Source organism: Chiloscyllium plagiosum, chromosome 41, assembly GCF_004010195.1.
Source record: "Chiloscyllium plagiosum isolate BGI_BamShark_2017 chromosome 41, ASM401019v2, whole genome shotgun sequence".
NCBI classification, from domain to species: domain Eukaryota; kingdom Metazoa; phylum Chordata; class Chondrichthyes; order Orectolobiformes; family Hemiscylliidae; genus Chiloscyllium; species Chiloscyllium plagiosum.
The window spans coordinates 18,879,551-18,888,154 of NC_057750.1; positions in this window are offsets into that span (position 1 = coordinate 18,879,551).

Consider the following 8,604-nt stretch of genomic DNA (forward strand, 5'->3'; position numbering starts at 1 on the left):
GATTTTGAGTTTCATAGTATTCCTCCAGTGTAGAAACAGTCCATTCAGTCTATCAAGTCCACATCAATCCTGCAAAGAGCTTCCAACTCGCCTACCTTTGGACTGTGGGAGGAAACCAGAGCACCCAGAGAGCACCCATGCCAACGCAGGGAGAAAGGGCAAGTGCCACACAGACAGCTGGAATTGAGCCCGTGTTCCTGGTGCTGTAAAGCATCAGTCCTAAGCACTGAGCCACTGTGCCACCTCAGTTTGAGCTTGTCCGAATTCAATAATTATATTGCCAGTAATTTGTCTGAGACAACTGTACAAACTGATCATAGACTTGCAATTTTGGAAAAGATGAGGAATGAAAAAAACGCCAACTGTATCTAATGAAGTTTATTATTGCAGTCATTCAATTTGAAACTTACACACATAGCAGGAAGATAGAACATGACTGACAATGCATTGTCGTGACTTAGAAAGAGGACAGAGGCATTTGCAGGCAGGAAAAATGGACTGAAATGTACTGTAGTCCTGTATCTTTGAAGTATTAGAGTCAATATAATATATTGTAGTTTACTCATAACATAAAGCTAAGGATGACGAAAAATAAATTCATCTTTGTGTATTGTTGGTTCATTTTTAAGGGGGATCTGTGGTGATGCATCTTGTCTTGCTTTTCCATGAAGAAGGTTGAGACAGAGGTGCAGACCGATCTGCTCAAAGTAAACAGCTAGTAAGGCCTTGGACCTTTTCTTTAAATTAGTGTTGGCTCAAAAGGAGCAATCTAGGTGGATAGGATCAAGCTCCCATAGAGCCATGACTTTAACATTTAACTTTTGGCATTTGCTGGGATCTTAACTGTGGAAGCTCTTTTTTTCTCTCTGCTACAGTAAAAAGCTGGGGTTCTGTTCCTGCTGCTAGAATTACATATCAGGCAATGTGTTTTACTAAATTTGCCTTTGCCAAGAGTATGTAGGTGGGATGTTACTACATTGGAATAGTTCATTAGTAATAGTTAATATATATTGATTAGTTAAGCATTTCGATGAAGTTACAGTCAAGGCAATTCTTTTCTTTATATTTTGTCTGTACTTCAATTGCTACAAAATACTGTGTTTTGCTTAAAATGGAGTCGTTTGACCAATCACATTGTATCAGAAAGCAACGCCTTAACTCTAAATTAAGGAAAGGTTATTGTCTCGACTAGCTTCTTAATATATTTTGAGGGGGATGATCACGTCCATAAGCGGGGAATCTCATAGAAATCTACAAAATAGCAACTGAACTTGGCATGGCTAAACGCAGGAAGTACGTTTCCGATGACCAGGAGGTCCAGAACCAGACGTCACAGTTAATGATACAGGGTAGGCCTTTTATGACCGACAACGAAGGAAAATTTCTTCACCCAGAACATAATGAAGCAGAGAAATGTTGAGATAAAAAAAACTCGCATTTCTTTCAGGAAGGACTTAGACACAGCAAAATGTTCGTCAATGTCGTTCAGTTCTTTTCAATAGTAAAAATCCCTCCGCTCTGGTATCATTGCTGTGACGTCATTGATTTTAAAGATCTTCGACTGTACATTTGACTTGTCGCTCGAAATGGGGAGGGCTGAGAGATGGGGCTGAGGGCTGTCCTCAACAGGACGAAAGTATCAGCGATGTCGTTGACAGCTGCTTCCTGCTGCCTTTGGGGGTTTTGTTGAGCTGCTCCTTCTCTCTGAGTCACTATGAATACTCCAGGCGCAGTAATAAACAAGGTAAAAACAATGACTGCAGATGCTGGAAACCGGATTCTGGATCAGTGGTGCTGGAAGAGCACAGCAATTCAGGCGTCATCCGAGGACAGGCAAAATCGACGTTTCGGGCCAAAGCCCTTCATCGGATGCTGCTTGAATTGCTGTGCTCTTCCAGCACCATTGATCCAGAATCGCGTAATAAACAGCCGAGTGATGAGCCTGCAGGTTGCGAGACTCCAGGTTAAAGTCAGAGCCACTCGGTCGTGTGGCGGTGAAACCGTCCTCCGCTCCTTCTTCATTCACATTTCCAGCAGCTGCAGAATAAAACATCAGCTGCAGCTCCTTTCCCGGGTATTGTCTGTACCAGAACATGTTACCGCTACTCTCACCCTTCACCGTGCACCTCAACTCCACTGCCTTACCGAGGGGCCTGGAGACGCTGCTGGGAGTCTGATCAACTCTTACTGTCTTCACGTCTGAGAAAAGGAAAAGGTCAGTAAATAAGACAATTGTTAGCGAGAAGGAGACAGGAAAAGAATAAAGCGTAAATGATAGTTGTTCTTTCAAATTATTGGTAAACAATCACTTGCATTGCAGTAACGTCATGAAGCTCAGTAAGAGATACATCTTTTTACTTTAAGCTTTTCCTGTGTGAACGCGGACAGAGTCCAATCTTGTTTGGTACTGCAATCAGCTGCTTTCAAATCAATGAGACAAACCTGGCGGGTCCAGGAAATGACTTGAGTGTGCACATGCCCCTCCTCCTCGACTGAAAGCCCCATCTCTCTCTCTCTCTCTTTCTTGTTGCAAGTGGTGCGGCGGTGAACAGGAGGTTTCCAAAGAAGAGACAGTGAACAAAACACTGGCAGGTCCAGCTCAAATGGGATTCCGTTTCTTTGTGGGATTCGTGAACACAGTTGCCTGGTGTTGGCAGTCGACAATTTGTAGCAATTACTGATATTTTGTTGCATTTGTAAAGAAGGAGCAGTTCCACTAGATTAAGAATGTATCCGACTGTGACAGATGAGAACACTTCACTGATCCCGAAACACTTTTGTAGAGTGGAAGAGCCTGAGCAGCGGTTTTGGATAGTACCAGAAGCCTTGGGGATAGCCTTTGCTGATAAAAGAATTGTTTGACCCTCGGGCTGATGTAGGCTAACTCCTTGATTTCTCCCAACTATTAGAGGGGTCTCATTTCACTGGACCCTTTCATTTTTCTCAGCGATTTCTTCATTCAGTGAACTTGTGGAATTCTCCACTACGGAAGGCTGTGGACGCCTAGTCACTGAGTATATTCAAGAAAGAGATAGTCTATTTTTAATTGCAAAGACGTCAGAGGTTTGGGGGAATAAGCATGAATTTGGTATTGAAACAGAGGATCAGCCATGATCATATTGAATGACAGATTAGGCTCGAAGATGTGAATCATCTGCTTCCGGTGATGATCTTTCTATGTTAAATGGTTAAAGTTGAAACAAATTTCCTAACTCTCCCATTGTTACGGAAGTTAAGAAATTAACTGACTTGTGGAATTTAAGGAGGATTTATTCGCCTTCCCTGAGAGTTCCTTTTTTTCGCTCAGTCAAGATATCTGGCATTCACTCTCTCCCCAAAGCGCGGTCAGTGGTGCTGGCCAGTTATATTTTAATCGAGTCAGTGTGTACACGAATGGTTACTGGAAGTGAATGGACTGAATTTATGCATTGCTCTACTCTGGTCTATTTGACTGGCAGCGCAAGCTTGAGGGGCAATTTGGTCTCTGTTTCCGAACTAGCCCTGTGTACATTTCATGGTGCTGAAGCGCTCTCCATTGCACCAATAAAAAATAATTTATAACCATCCTGGAGTCTTTACACTGCTCTCTTCCAATTCCCATTAATTCCCCGTCCATTTTCTATGAATTGCTTATTTTCAGTGCATTGTTCGAAATCCATTCTGTTTATCTGCAAATTGCACATTATTACATTCTTGGCAAAAAAAAGTTTCTCCTGACTTTCCTTTCAGATTTACTGTTAGAGACTATCGTGACCTTGAGTTTAGAAATTCCGCAGAGCCTGAACTATTGAACCCACTTTTCAATAGCTTCCTGCTTTTAAATTGATACGAACCTGTTCAAACTTTTTGGTGGTTGAGATCATTATCTTTATTCAATTTCACATTCACCCTCAACACTATCGCACTACTAAGAAGGATGTAGAAACTTTGTGAGGTTGCAGAAATCAATTGTTAGAACATTGCCGAGTTTGAAGGGCGTTATAATGTCGGAGAATGAAGGGCGATCCGATAGAAGTTTACAAAATTGATCTTAATGAGAATGGACAGTCGATTCTTTTTTTCTCTGGGTAGAAATGTTATTTACTTAGGGCCATAAGTTTAAGGCAAAAGGAGAAAGTTTTAAGGAAATGTGAGATGCAAACATTTAAAAAAAACATCAGGATGGTAAGTGCTGGAATGCGCTATTACAGAAGGTTCTGGAGGCGGATGCAATAGCAATGTTTATCTTGACGTATACACGAACATTGAATTGAATCGAATTTATTGTCACGTGTATCCAGGCACAGTGAGAAGCTTTACCTTGCGAACAATACAGGCAGATCACACCGTTAATTAGCATAGATAAGTAAATAATAGGTAAACAGCGACAAGACAAAAACACAGTTAAGACGAATGCTTAGAGTCTGTGAGTCCATTCAGTATTATAAGAATTGTAGGGTAGAAACTGTTTCGAAACCGATTGGTGCGTGTGTTCAAGCTTCTGCACCTTCTCCTCGATGTTAGAGGTTGTAGAAAAACATTGCCAGGGTGGGATGGATCTTTGAGAATGCTGGCGGCCTTTCCTTGATAGCAGGCCTGGTAGATGGATTCTATGGATGGGAGGTTGGTCTTTGTGCTTGTCCGCCGAGTTCACCAGTCTCTGTCAACGTCTCCGATCTTGAATAGTACAGTTGCTATACTGGGCAGTGATACATCCAGATAGAATAGGCAGGGAATAGAGGGATACAGACAGCATAGATGTTTCTAGTTTAGAAAGGCGTCGTGTGTCGGGACAGAGTTGAAGGATCAGTTCCTATGCAACATGTTTTGTTCTAACAATATCTCAATACGTGATTGCTTTCTATCCCTTGTCGTGTTGCCCACGATTTTCGAAAGAAAAGGAAAAAAATGTAAACCCCTCAGGTTTTGACGATAACGTTGCTCCCTGTCACCGTTTGAGGTTTTTGTTAAACTGCTTCCTCTCGCTGAGTCACTGTGAAGACTCCAGGCGCAGTAATACACGGCTGAGTGATTCGCTTGGAGGTTGGAGGACTTCAGGCTGAACTTGGTGTTACTCGGTCTGTCAGCGGTGAAACCGTCCACCGGATCCTGTGGATTCACGTACTGTGCTGTATTGGAGTAAAACATCAGCTGAAGCTCTTTTCCCGGGAACTGTTTGTACCAGTACAAGTTGGGAATACTACTGCTGCTGCCCTCCACATTGCACTCCAGTTTCACCCCCTCTCCGGGAAATTTGGAGACGGCGGCGGGGTTCTGCTCGATAGTCTGTGATTTCACATCTGAGGAAAAGACGGAGAGAGGAATAAGTTAGTAAAAGGGGCGGGGTGGGGCAAGGAATACAGAGAAATAGAACGAGAGCAGGAGTAAAGGATAGCCAGTTGAAAGAAAGTTGGATGTTAAAATATGATCGCAAATTAGGAAGTTCCTTACCGTAAAACACGACGAACAGAGAAAGCAACAGATACATCTTCCACTTCAAGATTCCCTTTTTTCGCAATCTTTATTGTCGGTGAGACAACATTGAAAATACAATGCATCCCTTCTCCCTCTTCCCTCTGCCTGTGAGCTTTGCCCTTCCCCTTTATTCACATTGATAGCCCCGCCATGTGTTAAGAGCCTCTCAGCCTCTCCTTCCCTGATTGGATGATAGGGAACTACCGAAAGTACAAAGTTATCAACACAGCTTGAGGATTGAAGTGGCGGGGGAGGGGGGGCGGGGGGGCACTGCTCAAGTTCACGTAAACCATAACGAAAGGCCATATGGACAGGACTCAGCAATAGGTAGGGTGCAATCACTTTGATGGGGTTGTACTGTCAATAGCCAACTGGCGATAGACAAACAGATACGTAGTCAGATTATGGAAAGAAATAACAACAGGATTGCTGTGATGGGTGATTTTAGTTTTTATATTGACTGAGATTCGCTTAGTGCCAGGGGCTTGAATGGAAAAGAATTTGTTCGGTATATCCAGAAAAGTTTATTTGAAACAATATATAAATAGTTCAACAACGGGAGGAACATGCTAGATCTGGTATTGGAGAATGAGCCCGGCACGTGATTGAAATTTCAATGGAAGAACATTTTGGGAACAGTAACCCTCATTCTGTAAGTTTTAAGTGGATAAGGATAACATTAGTCCTCTTGTGAAAAAAAGCTAAATTCTGAGAAGGCTAATTACCACAATATTAGGCTGGAACTGAGGGCAGCTGTTTAAATTTAAATCTAGCAAGTGGAATTTTTTTCACAGACCAGTTGAAGAGAGTACAGGTCAGGTTGGTTCTGATGGATGATCAGATTCGGGAATCTTGGGCGTTTTTGATAAGGGATAACATTACAGCTGTGCTGAGAGATGGGTATTCCAGCAAATACATCCAGGGATGTTATTTGGGTGGAACTGAGAAATAAGAAAGAGATTATTACCTTATTGGGATTGTATTATAGACCCCCTAATAGTCAGAGGGAAATTGAGAAGCAAACTTGTAAGGGGATCTCAGCTATGTGTAAGAACAATAGGGTGGTTGTGGTAGGAGATTTTACCTTTCCAAAAATAGACTGGGACTGCCATAGTGTTAAGGTTTTAGATGGAGAGGAATTTGTCAATTGTTGACAAGAATATTTTCTGATTCAGTATGTGGATGTACCTATTAGAGAAGGTGTAAAACTTGACCTACTCTTGGGAAATAAGGGGGCAGGCGACTGAGGTGTCAGTGGGGAGCACTTTGGGGCCAGCGACCATAATTCTATTAGATTTAAAATAATGATGGAAAAGGATAGACCAGATGTAAAAGATGAAGTTCTAAATTGGAGAAAGGTCAATTTTGACGGTATTAGGCAGGAACGTTCGAAAGCTGACTGGGGGCAGATTTTCACAGGTAAAGGGATGGCTGAAAAATGTGAAGCCTTCAGAAATGAGATAACAAGAATCTAGAGAATGTATATTCTTGTTAGAGTAAAAGGAAAGGTTGGTAGGTATAGGGAATGCTGTATGACTAAAGAAATTGAGGGTTTGGTTAAGAAAAAGAAGGAAGCATATGTAAGTTATAGACAGGACTGATCAAGTGAATCCTTAGAAGAGTATAAAGGCAGTAGGAGTACACTTAAGAGGGAAATCAGGAGGGCAAAAAGGGGACATGAGATATCTTTGGAAAATAGAATTAAGGAGAATCCAAAGGGTTTTTACAAATTCATTAAAAACAAAAGGATAACTCGGGAGAGAATAAGGCCTCTCAAAGATCAACAAGACGGCCTTTGTGAGGAGCTGCAGAAAATGGGGAAGATACTAAATGAGTATTTTGCATCAGTATTTACTATGGAAAAGGATATGGAAGATATAGACTGTAGGGAAATAAGTGATGACATCTTGCAAAATGTCCATATTACAGAGGAGGAAGTGCTGGATGTCTTGAAACGCATAAAAGTGGATAAATCCACAGGACCTGACCAGATGTACCCTAAAACATTGTGGGAACTTAGAGAAGTGATTGCTGGGCATCTCACTGAGATATTTGTATCATTGACAGTCACAAATAAGGTGCCAAAAGACTGGAGGATGGTTAACGTGGTGCCACTGTTTAAGAAGGGTGGTAAGGACAAACCATGGAAATATAGACCAGTGAGCCTGATGTCGGTGGTGGGCAAGTTGTTGGAGGGAATCCTAAGGGGCATGATATACATGTACTTGGAAAGTCACGGATTATTAGGGATAGTCAACATGGCTTTGTGTGTGGGAAATCATTTCTCACAAACTTGATTGAGTTTTTGAGGAAGTAGCTGAAAATGTGCTGCTGGAAAAGCGCAGCAGGTCAGGCAGCATCCAGGGAACAGGAGAATCGACGTTTCGGGCATAAGCCCTTTAACAAAGAGGATTGATGAGGGCAGAGCGGTTGATGTGATCTATATGGATTTCAATAAGGTGTTCAACAAGGTTCCCCATGGACAATTGACTAGCAAGGTTAGATCTCATGGAATTCAGGGAGAACTAGCCATTTGGATCCAGAACTGGCTCAAAGGTAGAAGAGAGATGGTGGTGGTGGAGGGTTGTTTTTCAAACTGGAAACCTGTGACCAGTGCAGTGCCACAATGATCGATGCTGGGTCCTCCACTTTTTGTCATTTACATAAGAGGTAATGTTAGTCAGTTTACAGATTGGAGGTGCAGAGGACACTGAGGAAGGTAACCTCAGATCACAACAGGATCTTGACCAGGTGTGCCAATGGACTAAGAAGTGGCAGATGGAGTTTAGTTCAGATAAATTTGAGGTGCTGCATTTTGGGAAAGCAAATGTTAGCAGTACTTATACACTTAATGGTAAGGTCCGAGGGAGTGTTGCTGAACAAAGAGACCTTGGAGTGTAGGTTCATGGCTCCTATAAAATGTAGTCGCAGGTATATAGGATAGTGAAGAATGCATTTGGCATGCTTTCTTTTATTGGTCAGAGTTTTGAGTACAGGAGATGGGAGGTCATATTGTGGCTGTACAGGACTTTGGTTAGGCTGCTTTTGAAATGTTGTGTGCAATTCTGGTCTCCTTCCTATCGGAAAGACGTTGTGAAACTTGAAAGGGTTCAGAAAAGATTTACAAGGATGTTGCTAAGGTTGAAGTAT